This window comes from Petromyzon marinus, chromosome 82, assembly GCF_048934315.1.
Source record: "Petromyzon marinus isolate PM22_M1 ecotype Great Lakes invasive population chromosome 82, UKy_Petmar_22M1.pri1.0, whole genome shotgun sequence".
Taxonomy (NCBI): domain Eukaryota; kingdom Metazoa; phylum Chordata; class Hyperoartia; order Petromyzontiformes; family Petromyzontidae; genus Petromyzon; species Petromyzon marinus.
This window is the reverse complement of record NC_133747.1, coordinates 1419717-1444158: the sequence shown is the minus strand read 5'-3', so window position 1 is coordinate 1444158 and position 24442 is coordinate 1419717. Positions and strand designations below refer to the sequence as shown.

The following is a 24442-nucleotide window of genomic DNA, read 5'->3' as shown; positions in this document are numbered from 1 at the left end:
CTGAGACCCAGATCCTTCCCGAGGATTCTGGAAGGTGGTCGTGGTGAAGGGCGGAGCCGGCCATGCCGCAGATCATATAAGCCGGGTCCTGAAAGGGACCAGGGTTGTTGTTCATCCTGGAAGAAACCTTCGTATACGTTCGCCGTTCAACTAGTCTCCAACACGTGGTCCTTTGTAGCAGTTACGTAGTGACTAGTGTAGTTAGCCTGGTGGTCACCACCATAGGCTGTGAATCTGTTAAGGGGAAGTTACCCCGTGTGTTGGAGTTGAATAAATGTGTTGCATCCAAGTCTATGTCTGCAACTCAGTAGAACCCATTACACATATAGTACTAGAGTGCAAGCAAATAAAGTCTCCTACTTCAACTTGACATCTTCCCTCACCACTGGTGTCCACCATTGGGTCCAAGGGTTGCCGTCATGACAGGCACCAACAGTTTGCAGCTGCATCCACAATCAAGGTCCTGAACATCCTTCATTCAGACTCTATGTCCACAACCTCCCTTGGAGTCATACTCTATGGTTTTATTCGGTAAAGTCATGTAGATAAAATAAAACAAAATAAAATAAAATAATTAAATCATGACTTTTCGAAGGCAACACAAGCTTCCGTCTTCAGGTGGAAAAGTCAACACAGAATATCAGTGTTAGGAGCACAGTTCAGAGACGACCTTGGATTATATACAGGTTAAGGGAGGGGGGGGGGTCAGTAAGGGGGGCGTGGGTCGGTGGGAGGGCTGGGCTAAGCAGCCTTTTGATAGAATGCTGCGGGTAACACCCACTTCTCAAAGCTCACATCAAAGGGCCCCCCGATGTGAGCTCACAACAAAGGGTCCCCCGGTGTGAGCTCACAACAAAGGGCTCACATCAAAGGGCCCCTCGATGTGAGATCACATCAAAGGGCTCCCAGATGCGAGCTCTCTGTGAACGCGATCAAAGGGCACTATGATATACAACCACTGAGGAATGGCTGTACAAAAAATTGAAAGGCAGCTAACGTTTGACTTGATTTAAAACATCTTTCCAGTGATTACTCACTCCCTTGGAGTGCAGGATACAATTTCCCGGAGGTAGAAGTTGAAATCTTTCTGCACTGAGACTTCTGCCAGATATTCTCAGACAACCAGCACTATTCATTTGGGCCTTCCACGTCTATCTGGTCGGTGCTCCAAGCGTCAGATCCAACTTACCACCAGGTGGTAATCAGTTGACAGCTCTGCCCATCTCTTTACCCGAGTATCCAGAACATACGGCCTTATGTCCAATGATACAACTGTTAAGTCAACCATTGACCTTCAGCTCAAGGTGCTCTGGTACCAAGTACACTCATGAGCATCCTTTTGTTCGAACATGGTGTTTGTTATTGAAATTCCATGACTAGTGAAGCATTCCAATAACATCTCAACTTTTGGGTACAATTCAGGGAGACATTCCTCCCAATAACACCTCTCCAGGTATATCCATTGTTTCCCACGTGAGCTTTGAAGTCGCCCAGTAAGATAGTCGGTAGATGGTATTCTGTCGAGCAATGCACCCACCATCTAAAAGAACGCCAAATACTCCTGCTGTTTTCCTTTCTGAGATCAGAAGTCTCATTGAGTCGACCCTTTCATCTACTGGGACAAAATCCAACTAGACAGCACGCAGGAGGGGGCCTTTCACCAGTGGTTACTCTGGAATATAGGAGAGGCCACCCCCCATCGAAAGTTTGGGTCCAGTGGCCAATGCTGTGTGTGGAGGTGAGACTGATTATATCTAGTCGGTACCTTTTCACCTCATCCACCATCTCTGGCTCCTTTCCCCCCAATGACGTGACATTCCACGTCCCAATAGCGATTGTCCATCACCAAGATCAGGTCTGTCTGAGAACATCTCTCTCCCTGCCATACTTGCATCGCACCCGCCCCTCATCCTTCGTTCTGCAGATGATGGCCCCACATAGCGGCACCACGTAGCCATATCGGGCTGGGCCCAACCGGGTTACGTGAATCAACTGGCCACCAGCCGCTTTCCAGCGAACACCACCCCCAGGCCTGGCTCCAGGGGTGTGTCCCGGTATCCTTTTTTGGGCAAGGTTCACCGATTTATTTATTTTATTTTTGAACCATTCATGAGGAGCTTTTTTGGACCGTTATTTATCTGGAATCTCCCCCGAGACCTTTTCGCCAGGTGACAAAGCTCTGAGGGTCATTGGAACACACAAACCCTGCCACCATGATAAATTAATTTTCCTTCGGTTGTCCTGAAAAATGGTAGAGCCTATTTGAGCAGCAGATATTGGTTATATGGTGACATGTCTCTATAAGTTATGAACAGTCCAAATTATATGTGTTGGTCAACTCACAAGCCAAAAGAGCCTTGTCATTAAGAACACTCACGTGATTAAGAGGAACACTGGTAAGGCTGTCAGGCTTATTGATGTTATCTATGGGGTATGTGTCGGGGAGATTGCAGAAGCAAACGATTGACCCAAAATACAATAAGGAGATGACATACGAAGCCGCCATGGTGGTAGTCATAGAGCTTATGCCATTGCCTATGTCCCAATTAATATAAGGAGGCGAACACTGTGTGTCTATCAAGTGCGAAGAACAAAGAGGGTTATGGAATTCACATACATTTTTATGACTTATGTTAATTTGCAATTATGTAGTACATGCTACTGGTTGGGTTAATCACAGTTAATCATATCATGACATGGACACGTATGCGATGTATTTTAGCAGGAACTGTAGTGTGTGTGTTGGTGTGAAAAATGGTAGAGCCTATTTGAGCAGCAGATATTGGTTATATGGTGACATGTCTCTATAAGTTATGAACAGTCCAAATTATATGTGTTGGTCAACTCACAAGCCAAAAGAGCCTTGTCATTAAGAACACTCACGTGATTAAGAGGAACACTGGTAAGGCTGTCAGGCTTATTGATGTTATCTATGGGGTATGTGTCGGGGAGATTGCAGAAGCAAACGATTGACCCAAAATACAATAAGGAGATGACATACGAAGCCGCCATGGTGGTAGTCATAGAGCTTATGCCATTGCCTATGTCCCAATTAATATAAGGAGGCGAACACTGTGTGTCTATCAAGTGCGAAGAACAAAGAGGGTTATGGAATTCACATACATTTTTATGACTTATGTTAATTTGCAATTATGTAGTACATGCTACTGGTTGGGTTAATCACAGTTAATCATATCATGACATGGACACGTATGCGATGTATTTTAGCAGGAACTGTAGTGTGTGTGTTGGTGTGGGTTTGTGATGAATGGATGCCTGGATGGCATCTTTCTCATTTTTGTTAATGAAAACATTGGCTACAACTGGAGATAAGAGAGAAACCATTGGGGTACCTTCAACTTGTTTGTAGAAAGTTCCATTCCAGGTGAAGTACGTTTTGGTGAGACAGTATCTCACCAGGGCTGGTACATCAGCATTCAGTCATTGTTGGACCAAATATTCAATGATTCCAATAGTGTCAGGCACAGGAACTTTGGTAAACAAAGAGACTACATCGAAACTAACGAGCAAATCACCTGGAGATAGTGAGATGTCCCAAGTGAGCTAAGTACAGCTGAGGTGGTCTTACCAGTGAATGATTGTAAGGTCTCAGACAGAAATTGGGGCCAGTTTGTATGTGGGTGAATCAATGGTGGAGATGATAGGACGAAGTGGTGTCCCTTCTTTATAGATATTTGGTAAACCAAACAATCTGGGTGGCCTAGCAGCAAAGGGTTTTAAAACAATTATTGGTTGGTTCGATTAAACATGTCGAATCGGTGATGATATTGTTGGTTTTCATAACGAGGCTGTTGGTGGCATCTCTTTTAATTTTAGTATAGCTACCATCATTAAGTAGATCCTGAATTTAGTTATTTATGTGGCTTTGTCCATGATGACTGTGGCATTGCACTTGTCGGCTGAGAGGATGACGATTTCATCTCTCTTTTTTAATTGGGAAAGCTCAAAGTGCTCATCCTTAATTGAGCTGTGTCTGCGGCAGTAGATCCATTGGGGAAACTAAGCAACATAACTCGGACCATGTTCGTAAACATGAGGCAGATCGGAAACATGGTAAGACAAATGTCTCGGCCGTGGCTGATCATTGTTTTAATGCGGTGGGCTCACACGAAATTGATTTCTCTAAGACGAAGGTACTTTGCTAAGCCACTGGCTATCAACAAAGTTTCGTACATGAAGCCATCCATATATACAACTGAGAAGATGGGTATGAACTGAACAATCATTGGAAGGACGTTATCAAACATTTTTAGTCATAACTGGCTGTGATGTTCCCACCCTACCACCTTCCAATGTTAGTTGTTTTTTTCGGCTCTCTGATTTGACATTTACAGGTTAAATTTCCCACACTAATAAAGCCACCTCGCTCACTGAACTCGGCGTTGCTGCTAATCTCCCACATTAAAATAGCCACCTCTGCCCCCAACGTCTTGAAGGTCGTCCTACGATCTCACATTTACATACTAATTTATCACATTAACATCACTAGCCCCGCCCACTTCGTTTATGACCCTTGGGCTGCACCCATTTAAAACCTTTAAACACATTCTGCCTCAGCAGCTTTCCCCCTCTTTTTTGCATCCTGATGACAATCGCTTGTGTTGCGATCGAAATGTCCTAGTGTTTTGTTATTTTTTGTTATTTTCTTTGAACCTATTTACGTGATTTTACCGAAGGACCCAAAAATTTGAATCTCATGATGTTTTCTTGGAGATTACTTCCAGAATCATCGTGCATTAAAACAAAAGCTCAGATATGGTGCACAAATGCTCCTTAATTTAGAACCTCAAGTAGTTGCCATGACGTCATCAGCACAACGATGCAGATAAAGAAGTGTAATAATTATCGTTGATTGTCTGTAATTGGCAGGTTCAATCATTTAAATACTATGAATCCATTAATTGGTTGGTAAAAATTGTATTTTAATAATTGAATTAAGGTGCAAGTTATAAAGCTGGAGTTTTTTTGCTTTTGTGAATTCGCTTAAGCGTTAATTAGTTAATAGGCTTAATTAAATTTGCATTATGATCATAGTGATGATGGTGTTGTCAGAGTACTCCCCAACACAATGGTGTGCTGAAGTAGGAATACATCTGACACGTTCAATTCATGTAACACTTTTTTTTATAAATTAGCTGTGTCGGGTGGAGGATAGTTTATGACACACATTGTTAAACGACTTAACGCCCCACCCCTCCCCCCCCAAAATATGAATGTTTATAAGTATTTTCAAAGGAATTCTTACCATTGTCTCTTGCCAGGCTTCCAAATTCAGCCAGAAGATTGACGTCAGCAGGATCGATGTGCTTGATGGAATCTATATCCATTACATATACTACGCAGTGGATCCGGTTCTCGTCAACTGCTGTTGTTGGTATGTTCTCATTTCTAAACTGAAATCAACAAAACATTAACGGACATTTAATAACATTTGGTATGACAGACCTGCAATTGGTATTTTATCTTCTTAAATATAAAAACATCCATACAAAAATGAGTAATAATACATGTATCTATACAACAAGCTTTTTATTTATTCAGTGGAAGCTCACTGATCATTTTACTTTTTCTATTCCAAATGGTCCTATATTGGGTTGTTTGTCGAATTCAATTAATGCATTTGGCACGTACAGTGAGGGAAAAAAGTATTTGATCTCCTGCTGATTTTGTACGTTTGCCCACTGACAAAGAAATGATCAGTTTATAATTTTAATGGTAGGTTATTTGAACAGTGAGAGATAGAATAACAACAACAAAATCCAGAAAAACGCATGTCAAAAATGTTATAAATTGATTTGCATTTTAATGAGGGAAATAACTATTTGACCCCTTCTCAAATCAGAAATATTTCTGGCTCCCAGGTGTCTTCTATACAGGTAACGAGCTGAGATTAGGAGCACACTCTTAAAGGGAGTGCTCCTAATCTCAGCTTGTTACCTGTATAAAAGACACCTGTCCACAGAAGCAGTCAATCAATCAGATTCCAAACTCTCCACCATGGCCAAGACCAAAGAGCTCTCCAAGGATGTCAGGGACAAGATTGTAGACCTACACAAGGCTGGAATGGGCTACAAGACCATTGCCAATCAGCTTGATGATAAGATGACAACAGTTGGTGTGATTATTCGCAAATGGAAGATTCACAAAAGAACTGTCAATCTCCCTCGGCCTGGGGCTCCATGGAAGATCTCACCTCGTGGAGTTGCAATGATCATGAGAACGGTGAGGAATCAGCCCAGAACTACACGGGAGGATCCTGTCAATGATCTCAAGGCAGTTGGGACCATAGTCACCAAGAAAACAATTGGTAACACACTACGCTGTGAAGGACTGAAATCTTGCAGCACCCGCAAGGTCCCCCTGCTCAAGAAAGCACATATACATGCCCGTCTGAAGTTTGCCAATGAACATCTGAATGATTCAGAGAACAACTGGGTGAAAGTGTTATGGTCAGATGAGACCAAAATGGAGCTCTTTGGCATCAACTCAACTCACCGTGTTTGGAGGAGGAGGAATGCTGCCTATGACCCCAAGAACACCATCCCCACCGTCAAACATTGAGATGGAAACATTATGCTTTGGGGGTGTTTTTCTGCTAAGGGGACAGGACAACTTCACCCCATCAAAGGGACGATGGACGGGGCCATGTACCGTCAACTCTTGGGTGAGAACCTCCTTCCCTCAGCCAGGGCATTGAAAATGGGTCGTGGATGGTTATTCCAGCATTACAATGACCCAAAACACACGGCCAAGGCAACAAAGGAGTGGCTCAAGAAGAAGCACATTAAGGTCCTGGAGTGGCCTAGCCAGTCTCCAGACCTTAATCCCATAGAAAATCTGTGGAGGGAGCTGAAGGTTCGAGTTGCCAAACGTCAGCCTCGAAACCTTAATGACTTGGAGAAGATCTGCAATGCATGCTGCATTTATCAATTACATTTTTTAATGCCACGTAATACTGTTTTCCAGATCTCATGAGACAAATTATCCCTCCTGAGATGTGTGCAAACCGGGTGGCCAACTAGAAGAAACGTCTGACCTGTAATTGCCAACAAGGGTTTTGCCACCAAGTACTAAGTCATGTTTTGCAGAGGGGTCAAATACTTATTTCCCTCATTAAAATGCAAATACATTTAGAACATTTTTGACATGCGTATTTCTGGATTTTGCTGTTGTTATTCTGTTTCTCACTGTTCAAATAAACCTACCATTAAACTTATAGCCTGATCATTTATTTGTCAGTGGGCAAACGTACACAATCAGCAGGGGATCAAATACTTTTTTTCCCTCACTGTCGGGATCGCTTGAGAATGCAGAGTAAACCCACGCATACCTATGCGGGGGTAACATTCAAAGTTTCATACTATTAAATCAAGAACATATTTCTGGATTGCATTTTTTGAACTCTCAATGCAATCTCAATTAACTTTATGTCAACATCTTATGCAGGCCTTATTTTGTAAAAATATGAATGACTTTGAAATAATATTTTTTTCATATTTTTCTAACAGTTTTTGAGCACAGACACATATGCCTAAACCATCATGCAGTGAGCAACATATAGCACGAACAAACTTGAAATAGATAATAGATATGAGTCAAAAGTCAGTCATGGTGTGTCAGGATAATTTGTCTCATGAGATCTGGAAAACAGTATTACGTGGCATTAAAAAATGTAATTGATAAATGCAGCATGCTAATGTGATTAATTATGATGTCCGTAATAATGTATATGCATGTGGTACATGTACTAACATACAACTTTGTGCATCGCATGTACAAAGTTATTAACCCCATGCAAACTACCATTTCCAAAGAACTGTATTGAATAAGCATTTGCATCCTCCCCAAGAAGGAAACTTTGTGGGGAAGAACACGTTGTGGCATCCATCTCGAACAGCCGATATATATTTTTTTGGCTTTTATTGTAAGAAAACGTGAACCCAATACAACACACCACACGGTTCATGTCACCAGGTATCGCAATTCATGGAAGACAATCCCGACGCAACTGTACCATATGAAGGAGGGGAGTAAAAAGTGAGGAAGGGGGCCTGCTGCCCCAACCAAGTGAGAACTCAAAGTCGCGGAATAATGAAAGTTTAAATGGGGAGGAGAAAATATGGGATGGGGAATATAACCAACCTAATAAGGGAAACAGAGGCTAGATTGGGAATGTCGGGAGGAGGGAAGAAGGGGGGGATTAATCCCCTAAAATAAAATCAGATATGCTGAGCTAATTAGCATTCATAGTGATCCTCCACTATTCCGAGTTTCGCTCTCTTTTGATTACTGAGGTGCTAATCCTCTCTTTTCTAATCGCTGTCTCCCAGCCCTCTAATCCGACCGGCTTATCTCAAGTGCTGTATGAGAGAAGACCACTTGGCCTCGATGCTTATGACTTAAGTGCTTAATGCCCACATGTGCTAGGAGTATAACGTACCAATATTTCCATGAGGGGTGCTCATGATCCTTCCAGTTGACCAGGATAGTCTTGCTGGTTATGGTATTAAATGGCCTGGAGCAGGGCATGTTCATATATTATTACTGTGCCAGGTTTAAAATCCGATAGGGTCTATTCCACCGGCAGGGAGAGGTTTGTGCCACACAGGTATTTAAAAAAGCTTATGGTCTTATGGTAAAGTTTTGCAACATCAGGGCAGAGCCAGAAGGTGTGAGTATATATTTGTGCCCTGCCTGGGGTGCATCTTGAGCAGTCTGTTGAGACCTCTATAAATGTTGCTCTTTTCTCATTCGTGAAGTATGTTTCGTGTATGAATTTCAACTGATTGAGATTAAGTGGGAGAGCTCTTGGACCAGCTCTTGTGGCTCGCCAGCTATTTGACCAAATCTGTAGCGTAATCTCACAAGGCACAAATCTGTCCCACAGTTTGTTGGTCGCAGGTCTCATGGCAGAACCCTCTCCTCCCTGGAGTGCGTAAGCCTTGGACAGTCAGTATTTAACCCTTGGTGCTTCCAACCAATCAGTAATTGGATGGACCAGAGCTCCCAGGTTATTTTCGAGGGATTTCCTCATGGCATCTCTTATCTGAAGGTATCTAAAACACTGGGAGTGAGGGATATGAGAGACGGACTGCACGCAATGAAAAGGCAGCAACCCTCCCGTCAATAGATAAGGGATGACTCTTTCAAGGCCAAAATCCCTCCCACTAACCCATCGTCTGCCTGAAGTGGTGGATTTCACCATAGCGTCGATTTGCTATGCAGGGGCTATGGAGAGATGTTCCACGGTCTTTGCAACTCGCATGTGTCGATTAAACCATACATGGTGCCTGTGTAAAGAGTGACTTCCAAGACACGTCGTGTAGAGGGCGTCTTATTTATTTCTTACACTGGGCACAAACACTGGGCGATATATAGAAACGTATCTACATAGCTTCACAGAGCCGATCTTTCTACACAGCCCCATCGTCGGCATCTAACTACACAGCTGGCTCACTAATGTAGCGGTGACGATTATGGGAGCCGTGCAGAGGATCGGCTATGCAGCCGGATGATGAAGAGAGATGACGGCAAGTAGTGATGCAGCCATGATCCGGGACCCCGCTACAGCCCTGAACCTTCGGTTTTATCCCCCTTTCATACTTCCCGGCGTGGCCAGGCCCCGTCTCCGGCAACGCCCCCTTCTAGAACTTTCGAACAGGTTCCTAGAGCTTCCTGACTGACCCCGCCTCTTACCTTCAACCCAGATACACCTCCCTTCTAGTTAGTTATTATATAACTCGCCCATAACCATGATTACCCCTCCTGGCCGACAGGTAGCACTCTGTCATTACACCTGCATTACTCGTGGTCTATTTTTATATGTAGCAAGCACGTCCCTTCATTGAGCACAGTTTAAGCGATTCCTCCACCCAGTTCTAAGCAATCCCCTGCTTTGTTGGGTCAAGCCAGCGCTTCACCTTTTCTAGGCCTACTGCCCTGTCATATTTCCAAAAATCTGGGAGAGCCAGACCGCCCTGATCAACCGGCAACGTGAGGGAGGGGTATCCAATTGTGCGTGAGCTTATGATTCTATGTATAGGCCAAACATCGGGAATGCAGTCTATTCTAAAAATCCTTCGGGATCCATGTAGGAACCATCCTCTGAAGGCGCAGTATTTTATGGATAATTCTCATATTTTATTAAATGTGCCCTGTTGTGTAGACGAGGATGTTGACATAAGAAACCAAGGAGGCGGTGGCTTCCTGAAGCAAGAGAGTTTGCAGGTGCCCATGAATTGGGAAGGGAATTTAAATTTGTCCATTACCTGGAATAGGAAAGCCCACTCAACACTGTCGAACACCTTTTCCCCATACAACATAACGGCATAGACAGGGAGATCTTTTCTTGTGGCTATCTTGACTGCATTAGCTAGAATCTTTACAATTTCAGTGGAATTCATATTCTTAAAGAATCCCATCTGAGCGTTGCATATAATCACCGGGAGAGTCATCTCTGGTCTTCCCAACAGGATCTTGGCCAGCATTATATAGTCTGTGTTTCAAATGGAGATAGGCCTGTAAATGTCCAGTGCATCCTCCAGGGAGCCTGGCTTATGAAGACCAATATACTTACTTCATTCATGGAGTGTTGAAGACATCCTGACAATAGAGCTGCGTCAAATGTTATATTCAACAGTGTTGAAAAGGGGGACCATATCTTCCTCTATAACTCTATTGGGATTCCATCAGGGCCAGCTGCCTTCCCTGGTTATTCGTCAAATTCCTTGGTTTCGGTAACGGCCAATAAATATGTTGAGTCCATAATGGTAAAAATATGGTGTATAACCACATGCTATTTAAAAGAAAAAGTGTATTTCCCGAGTAAAGCCCATTGTGCTAATAAGCACTATTGTAAGGGCGACTTGGCCAGCAAACAACAACAAAGCATTCGACAATGTAACTCAAAAACCTTCCGTATAATAGTGGAAAACATAAGTGGGTAATATATTAACAATAATATATTGTTACAGCTCTTAAATAAGTGTATACTAACCACAAACATTTCATTGAAGAGCCAAATGGTGAGATTTACCTTCTTGAAGAATGAGCAGGTTCTGTGTTGAGATGATACTGTTAATATGCCGCGGTGGAGTGCTTTTCTAAGGGATAATGTGCTTCAGTGTGATAGGTATTGACATCTCACGAACATAAAAGTAACGGTCCATAATGCATGCATGTTCTCACCGAAGGAGGAATACTTACATCGTGATCATGTGGAAGTCTTCCCGCAAGGATGTCCCTAAATATACTTTTGTCATATCCTCCTTGTTTCCACCCCATAGTGTCAAACAACCGTATGTGTGTTTCCTTCTGTCTTTCACGATCAATCTCTTCCATTTTCAACTGTATAACATCAATACATACAATCTGTCAGTTTTGTAACTTGAGTGCAATTGAATCCACCATTGAAAAAAACAGTATTGAATAAATTGGGTTAAAAACCTATATCCTTAAACATTTTTCTTCATAGTCATTATCAAAAATGTATCAGGTTAATATCAATGCTTTCAAAAGTCAAACTGACATAAAGATTAGATTAAATATTATGGTTGTGCTGCTTCTGAATGTTGATCAAGGAGACATGGCATGGCCAAAACGGAATAAAATATCTGTAATAGTTTTAAAGGACATATAATATACTCGTACTTTAGAATTTAATACGTAGGTTTAGCGACCAATATTATTTGTAATAATGTTTTCGGTTATATCGCAAAAATATAGATGTGTCATTAAGCCCAACCACCTAACAAAGCCAGTAAGTAATGTTTGTCACGTAAAAAAAACGTACCAATTAGTTGCTACTTCACCACATCGGTGTGTTGGAGAGTAAATTTAATTCTGGCAATTCGCCTGCTGAACTTGGATGTAATCACCAGCGAAAGATTATACTCGAATTGTAAATGGTGTGGGGTTACTCTCCAACACACCGGTGTGCTGCAGTAGGAACTGGTTTTATAAAAGCAACAGGTAGGCTCAGCGCTTATGTGAGTGGGATTTAATAATTTATGTATTCATATTGTGTTGACTACACTATGATTTGAAGTTCAATAAGAGTATATATTATTGGTTCTTTCGGTAAAGTCACGTTGAAGGGAAACAATAAAATAATAAAAAATATATAAAACAATTAAATTCTCACGACGTTTCGACTGTAACATAAACAGTCATCATCAGGTGTGAAAACCAACGGCAAGAAACATTTGAAGGAAGTGGCGGTTTGTATTTATTTATTTTACAAAAAAGTTGTTTGCATTTATTTATTTATTTTAAACGTTAGCGCCACAGATAGCGATTTGACAGTTTGTTTAGAAGGACGAGTCCATCTATGTTCGGAAAAGAGGAGGGGGGAGACGAAAATTTAATGTACGCTGTCTGAAAGCCACCGTAAGCATGAACAATCTATTAAGACCCGACATGGTTTATCAAATCCTTCCAATGATTGCTAAGCCAGAATCCATCTTCACGGTTGAAATTGTCTCTGTGTTTGTATATGTGGATAGCCTCATGAACGAATCTCTCATGGTAGCCCGATGGCTTGCAAGGAACCTCTGTCTTGGAGAAGTCAATGTCATGTGAGCCCACTGAATTATAACAGTGATCTGCCACGGCCGAGGTGTTGGTCCTACCGTGTTTAGGGTCTGCTTTGTGTTCACGAATGCGGTCCGAGACATGTCGTTTGGTTTCTCCAATGTAACTACTACCACAGAGGCAACTTAGTTCGTAGACACCAGGGTACTGTATGTCCGGAATCACATCTTTTACAGATGGAACCTCAGCAAAGATGAGCGTTTTGAATTATATAAATTAAAAAGAAGGATGACATTGTAATCCTTTCAGCCGACAAGGGCAATGCTACTGTCATCATGGATGAAATAGAATATAACAACAAAATAAAATAATTACTCGACGATGGCAGCTATACAAAAATAAAAAGAGATCCCACCAACAGCCTCGTCACACAAACCAACAAAATAATTTCTGATTCAACCGCATTAATTGATCAAACTAAACAGTTTTCGTTGAAACCATCTGCTGCCAGGCCACCAAGATTATACGGCTTACCAAAAATACATAAAGTAGATACACCCCTTCATCCCATCGTCTCTACTATCAACTCCCCCACCTACAAACTGGCTCGTTTTCTGTCTGAAATCCTGCGGCCTTTCGCTGGAAAAACCACCTCTGCGGTACAAAATTCTACTAAACTGGAATCGACAATCAAGGGTATTTCCCTGTCCCCAGACGACCTGATTGTCAGTTTTGATGTAGTTTCCTTATTCACCAAAGTTCCTGTCCCTGACACCATCGCAATCATTGAAGACTTGGTTCATCAAGGACTAAACACTGAGGTACCCCCCCCCTGGTGAGACACTGCTTAACCAATACATACCTCACTTGGAATGAAACTTTCTACAAACAAACTGAGGGCACTGCCAATGGGCTCCCCCTATCTCCGGTTATAGCCAACATTTTCATGGAGAAATTTGAGACTGACGCCATCCGGACTGCCACTCTGCACCCAAACTTATGGAAGAGGTATGTGGATGACACTTTTGTCATCTGGCCACATGGCCGGCCTGCTCTAGACCAATGCTTCAACTACATCAATTCCATACACCCAGCCATCAGATTTACCATGGAAGTCGAAAAAGAGGGCAAGCTACCTTTTTTGGATGTCCTAATAAAAAAGAGACCTGATGGTTCATTGAGCCACTCTGTATACAGGAAAGCTACCCATACGGATGCTTATGTAAAACCGGATTCCCACCACCATCCATCACAGAAGAATTCTCTCATCAAGACTCTGCACCATAGAGCCCAACGCATATCCGACCAGGAACACATAGCAGTGAACTCAAGCAGGTACACCAAGCTCTTAAGGCTAATGGTTACTCCGACTATACAATCCTCAAAGCTATCACTCAAACCATGAAGAAGGACCATCTTGAGGAGCCTTTCAAAACCATCACTTTACCCTACATTGCGGGCATCGCAAAAAAGTTCTCCAAAATCTTGAAAAAACACAAGATCCAGGTCCGTTTCAACACATTACATAAAATCCGTGATCTGGTTCCATTTGTAAAAGATGTGATTCCGGACATACAGTACCCTGGTGTCTACAAACTAAGTTGCCTCTGTGGTAGTAGTTACATTGGAGAAACCAAACGACATGTCTCGGACCGCATTCGTGAACACAAAGCAGACCTTAAACACGGTAGGACCAACACCTCGGCCGTGGCAGATCACTGTTATAGTTCAGTGGGCTCACATGACATTGACATCTACAAGACAGAGGTTCTTTGCAAGCCATCGGGCTACCATGAGAGATTCGTTCATGAGGCTATCCACATATACAAACACAGAGACAATTTCAACCGAGAAGATGGATTCTGGCTTAGTAATCATTGGAAGGATTTGATAAACCATTTCGGCTCTTAATTGATTGTTCATGTTTACGGTGGCTTTCAGACAGCGTACATTAAATTTTCGTCTCCCCCCTCCTCTTTTCCGAACATAGATGGACTCGTCCTTCTAAACAAACTGTCAAATCGCTATCCGTGGCGCTAACGTTTAAAATAAATAAATAAATGCGCACAACGGGTTTAAAAATAAATAAATAAAAACGGACCGACACTTCTTTCAAATATTTCTTGCCGTTGGTATTCACACCTGATGATGACTGTTTGTGTTACAGTCGAGACGCCGTGAGAACTTTATTGTTTTATATATTTTTTATTATTTTATTGTTTCCCTTCAACGTGACTTTACCGAAAGAATATGAATCACTGCAGTCACGAAAGCTTTAAATCAAAATTCAATAAGAGTAGTTTTAACTCTATAAATATATTTGTACCTCACATATACTTATGCAACAGGATTTTTTTTATTATTGATGCATTTAGTATTTCGTATACTGGACATTGCTGTTCGCCTTAATCTTATGTTTGATAAGCTAATAAAACAAATACTTTTTTTAAATAAAAAAGGCAATTTGCTAAGTAAAAACACGCGTTCCATTTTTGTGATGTAATACATGTACTGTGCAATGTGCTTTGTGGATATCTGTGATATGTCTCTTTGTTAATATTTCACCAGATATTCCTGAAATGAAATCAAAACCTTAAAGATTTGTTTCACTTGCAAAAAAATCATACTTACTCGTTTTGTCTGACTTGCAGTCAAGTTCTGTGCTTCAATTGCTCGAAACATATAACGGTCATTTAATGCCGAGTCCACTGTATTCAAAAAACTAGATTTTCCATTTCCTGTCTTTCCAATCAGTAAAATATTCAAATATTTTACTGGGAGTGTGGAGTCTTGTATATATCTGACAGCATTCACCATGTCCCTGAAAAAATACGTACAGTTTAAATTTTGTAAGCATACAAAGTTTGTCATGTAGGTTTTCGCGACCAATATCAACCATAAGAGTTTTTTGGGTTAGATCGCGTAAATATATAAATGTTTCGTTAAAACCCACCACCACCCGAACTAGTAAGGGTTGTCACGTAAACTAAACATGCCTATTCACACTAGTACAGCACACCGGTGTGTTGGAGAGCCAAGCCACAACATTTACAATCTGAGTACGACGTTTCGGCAGTAATTACAACTAGATTCATCAGGCGACAGCCATATTTGTGGAGAAGTCCACCTGTTTATTTTCTTATATAGAGGCGTAGATATGGTGACCACACTTCTGCGCTCTTGCGCAAAGTGGGGGGCAGGGGATTAATGAGTCAACATACATTATCCATGCACATTATGCGAGCCATTTGATCTTGTCCTTCCTGTCCATTGTGTGTATTAAAATAGCAGTGCTAACGTTAATCCCTATAGAAGTATGGTGGCCTATATTGGCATGCATTTAAACAATGTATTATTTAGTTTAACACGTAGGCTTTCGCGACCAATATCATCCATAATAGAGGTTTTTGGGTTAGATCGCGTAAATATATAAATGTGTCGTTAAAACCAGTCACCACCAAACACAGCCAACGAGTAAGGGTTGCCAAGTCAACAGAACATGCCAATTCGTCACTAGTACAGCACACCAGTGTGTTGCAGAGCCAAGCTACAACATTTACAAACTGAGTATGACATTTCGCCAGTAATCACAACTAGCTTCATCAGGCGACAGCCAGATTTGTGGAGAAGTCTTTCTGTTTTGTTCCTTATGTAGTGTTGTAAATAAAGACGGACGACTTATTGTCTTCTCCCCAGGCCACTTTATTACAGTCTATTATACAACACTTGGTTTTAGTTATGCCGAGGATCCGCCGTCCATCGCTCGTTCGCTCCCTCACTCGCCACGTCCCAATCCTATTCCCTACACTCCTTTTCTCACCCCTCTCGGCTGCTGTGTCTCAGCGGGTTGACACCACGGCAGCCGCGGTGCTAAGCATGCCGATGTACGGACTGCACCCACACCTTTGGCGTCCTTCTCTTGATCTGTATGGTGCCCGTGTCTCGCTGTTTCAGCGGGTCGATACCACGTCAGCCCCGGGGGTCAAGCGTGCTGACGTACGGACTGCACTTGCCCCTTGCGACCCTATCCTAGCCTACCTAGGTCCACACAGGACTACTCTCGCCCAGGAATACTCTAGCTAGCTTAGGCGGGTCTGGCTTCATCTTCTCTCGTCTTCTGTCTTCATCATACTGCCGCTCGGGCTCGTTTGCCCATCTTATATGTCCCTCACGAACCCTTCCAGAACATTCTCCAGAAGATCCCTCTATGATTGGCAGATACCAGTCCTTTGGATTTTGGTCCACCTCCCCCCTTGTTTACCCCAACGGATTACCCCAACGGTCATCCTGACCCTGGCTGCTCTCGACGTTCCGATGATGATGCTCACCAACCGCCTCTTCTGGCTGCGGAGCGCAGACATGCAGCTATTGAACCACTACACATATAGAGGCGTAGATGTGTTTACCACCCCTCTGCGCTCTTGCACAATGTGGGGGGGGGGGGGGGGGTTACTGAGGCAATGCACATTATACGTGTGCCTTATGCGAGCCCTTTGAACTTGTCCTTCCTGTCTATTGTGTTTATTAAAATAGCCCTACTAACGGTAATCCCTATTTAAGCACGCTGCCCTTTGTAGGCATGATTTTAAAGAATGTGTTATTTAATGATTCGCTTCCACGCAGTACGAAGACTGTAGCTATCTGCAACGGTTAAAGTTATGGTGTGATCCTGTGATCGTGTGGTAGTCAATAAACTGGCAATAGCCCTTACAGAGAGTCTCGTCTCTGTGTGAGTTTACACCACAACAACTGGAGTCAGAAGTGATCATGAACCTGCAACATCATGTCCAAGTCGGTGGCGAAGTGCAAGTACCGTCTGGTGGAGAGATCGGAGGATGAGGAGAGCTCCGAAGAGACACCCACAACGTCCCCGGGGCCATGGAGATGCGCCCTGGGGTCGTTGGCCCATTGGCCAGAGTGGAGGTGGCGGCCGCGACCACGGCCGCTTCATCACCATCGCGGGAGAGCTGGGATCTTCTCACCTCCCAGTTTGGACAGCTGCTGCAGACGACTGCTCAGCTCGCCACTGTGATGATGGAGGTGGATGCCCAGTCGCACGTAATCATCGCGCTTCTGGAGCAGGATCGATTACATCCCACAGCCATTTCCCTTCCTGCAACAGCACAGTTTCTCGCCAATTTGTCGATCAACGCGATGCAGGATTCAGGCACCATCTTGCCCTCGGGTGCGCCACCGCAAACTGACGCCATTTTGCATGTGATGCGGGAATCGGGCGATACTATACATGCGAGTCAGCAACCGGGCACCATTGCCCCGGCTCCAGGGATGCAGCTATGCGTTAATTCTGGAGCGCAATCGCCGGCCATTGCTTCCAACTCGTCATTTTTGCGACACTTGCCAACCGTGCGCCCTTGGACGTCCTTTCGCGACCGCTTTGATGGGGCCTACATCTCTGTTGGGTGGCCCATGGAGGAAGCACTTAAAGCCCTCCCGATGGCCCTGGATGACAAATCTCTTGCAGCATTTAATTCCATCACACCTGCAGACAGGGTGATGCTTCTATTGCATATGCTCAGATGGCAGCCATCTTCGAGCCGCCCTCTAGCGTTCGCTGAAAGTGCCTGTCGCGGTGGCAGCAGGACGTCGAAACGCCTCTCGCATTCCACAGCACCTTGCTGGTGCTGGCCCAGGCCACGTACCCCAGCATGGATGCGGTGGCTTGAGATTTGTTGGCCCTCGATCGCCTGCTATTCCTCGCACGTGAGCTCGGGGTGGCTCTGTCGGTGGCAGACGAGGCGGATGTCTCGTCCCTCAAAGTGGCCCAGGTATTCAGGCGCACCCGAATGGGTTGGAGACAACCCGAATGGGTTGGAGACAACCCATTCGGGTTTAACTGGAGGGTCCCGTCTTCGTCTCTAAGACACTCGCAGTGCATTGCCTCTTGGGTACAGACTTCCTGGCCAAATTGCCCATGAAGATACTCATCGACCAGGGTTGCGTCAAGTTACCATCAGGCCAGAACTTGACCTTTCTGAATTCTCCTATGGTGTTGACCCCTCAAGCGGCCAGTGTAATCAGTGTTTGTGCTTCCTTTAATCAGTGTTTGTGCTTCCTTTAGGGATTCCTTGACTATCCCGCCGGGATCACAGATGCTCAAACCCTTGAGGCTGCGCGGGAACTTTCAATTTCAGACTCTGGAGGCGGGCACCCTCTTAACGCCCTCCAACTATTTCTCACAGACACCCTTCCTTGTGGGTGCCCTTATGGTTGTGGCAGAAAATCAAGAGCCATTCCTACAAATTCTCAATGCGGGGCCCTCGCAGGTAACAGGCCTGGCGGGCACCATTGTGGCACACGCGTCCCAAGCCCTCCCACTGGTCAAGGCCACAGCGGAGGGGGGGGGGGGTGGCGGCAGCTGTGCTGCCCGAGGTGAAGTCCGACGTGGCCTGGGTGGTTGCGCTCTGTCACGAAAACGATCTCCTGTCCCCAGATGAGCGGCGCCGGCTTCACACACTCATCATCAAATTCCTTATCGTTTTGGTCAAGAAACGGGATGGGAGTCTCCGTTTCTGCATTGATTTCTGTAAGTTAAACAAGATTTCGCCTATCCCCTGCCTCGGATGGATGATTCGCTTGATGCCCTCTCAGGCGTGCAGTTCTTTTTGACCCTTGATTTGCTTTTGGGCTTTTGGCAATTGCCATTGGACGAGGCGTCCAAACCCAAAACCGCGTTCCACACACCTCAAGGCTTATTCCATTTTAATAGGCTTCCTATGGGCCTCCATTCGGCCCCTGCCACGTTCCAACGCCTTATGGAGATGGTTTTGGTGGGTCTCCAGTGGGAATTTTGTTTGATTTATTTAGACGATGTCATCATCTTCAGCTGTACATTTGCTGCGGCTTAAGTTAGTCTTTGCCAAAGTGCACGCTGCTGGCTGGAAAATCAAACCCCAGAAATGCCATTCGTTGCAGCCCTCCAATAAGTATCTAGGCCATATCGTTAGTGCCTTAGAGGTGGTCACGGATCCGGACAAAACGGATTGCGTCTGTACGTGGCCGACTCCAGCATCTGTCGTGGAGGTTCGTAGCTTCGTTGGATTCGCTTTTCACTACCGTCGCTTTGTGCACAACTTCGCGATGATCGCAAAGCCTCTCCACACGCTAACCGCAAAAGGACAGAAGTTTCGTTGGGGCACGGAAGAGGAGGAGGCCTTTGTCGCGCTCTGGACATCCCTGGCAGACGTGCCCTCCTTGGGATATCTGGACTTCTCGCGACCCTTAGTGCTCGACACTGACGCCAGCGACTCGGCCATAGTGGCCGTGTTGGCACAGGTGCTGGATGGCGTTGAGCGAGTCGTGGTGTTTGGCAGTCGAGTGTTGTCACCCATGGAACAGAGGTATTGCATCACCCTAAGAGAGCTTTTGGCCATTGTGTTCTTTGTGCAACTGTAAAGACCCTACTTGTACGGTAGATGCTTTACTGTTCGTACTGACCATGTGGCACTACAATATTCATTGCGCATCGATCAGCCTTCGGACCAGCTATCCCGGTGGCTCGAAGTGCTGCAGGACTACTCATTCGAGGTCATACACAGGAAGGGTACTAAGCACGGAAATGCCGATGGCCTGTCTAGGCGGCCTACTGAGAACGGGTGTGCGTGCTCAACGGGATCGAGTCGCTGTAGGGATCCGAGTAGCGTCGAGGCACACTTGGTAGCAACTCCCGAAGTCCTGCCCGTCGACTTCGGCTTGGGAATCCAAAGACAGAAGTGGTCGCGCTTGCAGATGGAGGATACCTCTTTGCTGAAGCTGCGACGCCGGGTTAGGCCTGACGGCCGACCCTCTTCTCAGCCAACCACTCTGCCCATCACCCTACACGACAACCTACTCATGCGCTGGGATCTTGAACTCGAAAAATATTGTCTGGTGGTTCCATTCATCTTACGGGGAAAACTAACTAGGTCTGTTCATGAAAAGTTGATGCACCTTGGGATCCACAAAACGTTGTTGACCCTCAAGCGTGACTACTATTGGCCAGGCATGGAAGGTGACTTTTTTCTATTTGTGAATTGATGTCACGACTGTGAGCGGCGGAAGGCCACGGTTGCACGGGACCATCCCCCACTACAGTCCATCCAAGTTTCCCGTGTTAACGAACTCGTAGCCCTCGATATTTTGGGACTCTTTTCAACCTCTGGAAGGGGCCACAGGTATCTTCTGGTGAGGGTCGAATACCTCACACGTTGGCCCATGGCATGGCCCTTTCCAGACCAATCAGCTTCATCTATCAAGGACGCCTTCTTGTAAGGCTATGTGTTGGATAAAGGAGTCCCGGAGTGGCTGTTGACCGATCAAGGCTAAAACTTTTCTTCCAGGCTGCTCAAAAGAAGGTCCGAACCTCGCCATACCACCCTTGAACTGACGGGATGTTTGAGAGCCTCAACCGCACTCTCATGTCCATGCTGTGCAACCATGTCCACGAGTCTCAGTTTTATTGGGAATTGCTGATTCCGGGCGTTCTCACCCTTTTATCTGATGTACAGGAGGGTACCGAAGCCCCCAATGCAGGTGCAATTGGGTCTGCAGCCACCTCTAAAGAAACCTGCTGTGCCGACGTTAATGAGAGGCACAGACTGCATGATGCTCGACAGGCGGCCATCAACGATTCGGCCAGCCACCAAGTGGCTAACGAACGGCTACCAAGGCGTAAGGCTTCCGGGGTCCCATGGGTCACAGGGGACAAGGCGGATCCATTGCCCGCATGTGCCCGTCAGTACATCACCTAAGTTTCAATGCCCTTGGCAAGGCTCCGTTGATGCCGTGGAGGCCCGGCGGCCACAGTGTGTATGCATTCAATTCGGCCGCCGGCATTGGATAGTCCATCCCTCTAAGTTGAAGAGGTACGTGCCTCCTCGTTTGGTTAGTCCATCCCCTTTCCCACTCACAGAGCGGCCGCTTTATGATGCGTCCGATGAGCCAGGCCGCCTGGCCCAGGACGCTATGCGGAATAATCCACCTATCTGTATGCTCACAGAACCTCTCCGAGAAGGTCCCGCCGTCCCGCTTATGGGGCCCGCGATAACGGGACCTGTACCAGCGGATGCCTCGCCAGACCCAATACCAGATGATGCCTGTGGGAGTGAACCTGCAGCGCACATGCGCTCCAGGGCCACTCGGTTTCGCTGACTGCCGGGGGCCATCAGGCCGGCAGCCAGCAATCGCGGTCATGGTTCCACCAGCTGACCCGGGGTGGGGGCCTTCCCGCCCCGCTGTCCTGCCTGTCTTGTTGTTCCCCGTTTCAGACATCACCTCCATGTTGGCACCCCCGACCTCCTCTTCTTGGTCATAATTACCAATTGCATGGGTGCTGACGTTACAGATTGTCTGCCGTGCCTAAAAGTTGTGTTATCAGCCGGGATGTCTGTGTTTTTTTATGGGGGGGGGGGAGGGGGGAGTGATGTATAGGAGTAGGGGAGAAAGAGAGGAATTGGCAGGAAAGGGTGGGATGACGTCATAACTGGACGTCATGTATCCAGTGGGGCAAGGTCTTAGGGGGGACCCCGGGGTGTGGGGCGGGGTCATTGTGGGGAGCCGAGGGAACGTAGGACACGCCAGAACGAACGACACGCTGGAATGGACGACACGCTGCTCGGCACCGATACACTCGTCCAGGGTCAGAGTGGGATTAGTGGGGAGTTTAGGTAAGGATAGGCCCAGAAGTTAAGCAGGTACCGAAACGGTCCACGGGAAGGACCAAGTGTTGTGATCCTGTGATCCTGTAAGTGAGTGTGGTAGTTAATCAACTGGCAATAGCCCTTACAGATAATTTTGTCTCCGTGTGAGTTTACAACACAACACAAGGAAGATACTCTTATTAATAAGAGTCATTAAGGACCAACATCAAAACATCCTGATAAATTACCTTAACATGAATAGAGAATATAAATAATTTTACTTTGTTATGGGATGCTATTCGCATGAATAACGCTATAATAAATATAATTATTATTATTTACAATTCATTCTACTATAGCAGGGGTGGGGAACCTTTTTTCTTCCAAGGACCATTTGGATATTTATAACATCATTAGCGGGCCATACAAAATTATCAACTTAAAAATTAGCCTGTTATGTTTTGTCAAACATTAAATAACTCACCCCTAACGTGATGGCTGGAACTGCTTCTCTTTGGTGAGGCGTGTGTATGATGTTAGCTGGTATTGATGATGTTGCTGCTCGCAACTACTTTTCCAGGTTTGCTCCTAGATTTTTAAATTTCTAGTCCCGCCTGCGGTTGCCTTAGCAGGGCCAGACCAAATGATTTCACGGGCCTTATCTGGCCCGCGGGCCGGACGTTCCCCACCCCTGTACTTTAGGGATAGCTCCATGCCATGGGACATAGAAACATTCCTAGATAACATAAGCCTCCCCCAGCTTGCACAAAAAGGACAGGGACTCCCTGTCTGCACCAATTTCGACCTAAGATCCATAATACAGATTTTGCGGGTTATTTCGCGTAAATATATAAATGTCTCGTTAAACCAACCAACACCCGACACAGCCAATTAGTAAAAGTTGTCACGTAAACAGAATATGCCAATTCGTCACTAGTACAGCACACCGGTGTGTTGGAGAGTCAAGCTACAACATTTACAATCTGAGTATGACGTTTCACCAGTAATTACAACTAACTTCATCAGGCGACAGCCAGATTTGGGTAGAAGTCCACCTGTTTAATTCCATATGTAGAGGCATAGATGTGATGTCTATGCGCTCTTCTTGCGCAAGTTGGGGGGGGGGGATTAATGAGTCAACGCACATTATGCATGTCCATTATGCGAATCCATTAATCTTGTACTTCATCTCGATTGTGTGTACTAAATGAGCCATACCAATGGTAATCCATATTGAAGTATGGTGACCTGTATTAAGCATGCATTTAAAATGTATTTATTTGATGATTCACTTCCATGCAGCAAAGTCAGTAGCTATTAGAATGGTTTAAATTATTTGTACTTCTTTCAATTTCGATATATTCTCTAATTAGCCTTGGCCAGTTGTAAATAGTTTTGCATCGAAATTCAACATTATAAAAATAAATTGAGTGTCATTGTTGGGAAGCGTGTTCTGCTACTCCTGACAGTTGTGTTTGGGAGTATTTAATATTCCTCTGATGTGTTTTTTAGTCTCGTGTTGATAATTTGTCCTGTTTGCCCAACATAGCATTTGCAACAAGTGTAATTAATCTGGTACACACCTTCTGTTGAGAGCTTCGGTAATACATCTTTTGTACTAGATATTAATTTCTGTATTTTATTTACCACGCCTAATCTAATTTGGATATTTTTTTCCAAACATTTGGCTAGTTCATCAGTTACCCCCACAATGTATGGTATTTTAATAGTTTGAATTACTGATGCGTTTTCAATCATCGTGTTAGTTGATTGGGTTTTCACATTCAATGCCCTGTTGAATTGTGCATCATTGTAACCATTCAATTGCACCACTGCTTTAAAATGTTTAATTTCACTTCCTGGACTATCACCATCTGATGATGGTAGCCTCAGCCGGTCGGTGCGCCCTGTTTTGTCTTGTTTTGTCTGTCAATTCAGTGTTTTGCCAAGATTTTCAGAGTTCTCTAACAAGAGACGAACTTTTAAATATCAGGGAAACAACTCCTGTGGATTTAATTCCTACTTTTCTGCTTCCAGCGGCAGAATTAGTAGGCATTCTAGTCAATGCCGCGCTAGGCTTTGCTCAAGCAACAAAACGCCGCCCAGGGGGTAAACAGTCGGGGGCTCTAGTACGGCTACGCAGACGCGGGATCCGAACAGTGCTTCCGAGCTTTTTCCTCTCCAACGTACGTTCACTGTACAACAAAATGGATGAACTTCAGCTACTGATGGTAAAAAACAAAGACTTTCTTTCA

At 44.8% G+C, this 24442-nt stretch overlaps 1 long non-coding RNA gene across 2 annotated transcripts in view; it reads right to left on the bottom strand.

The window, feature by feature from the left end:
* Positions 1 to 24442, bottom strand: part of LOC142907705 (uncharacterized) — a 76218-nt gene that overhangs the window by 20713 nt on the left and 31063 nt on the right. For both annotated transcript variants that reach the window (XR_012931212.1, XR_012931213.1), the window contains exons 3-5: positions 15184 to 15373; positions 11227 to 11367; positions 5267 to 5414 (exon numbers count right to left, since the gene is read on the bottom strand). This is a non-coding gene — a long non-coding RNA (uncharacterized LOC142907705). The remainder of the gene's footprint in view (positions 1 to 5266; positions 5415 to 11226; positions 11368 to 15183; positions 15374 to 24442) is intronic.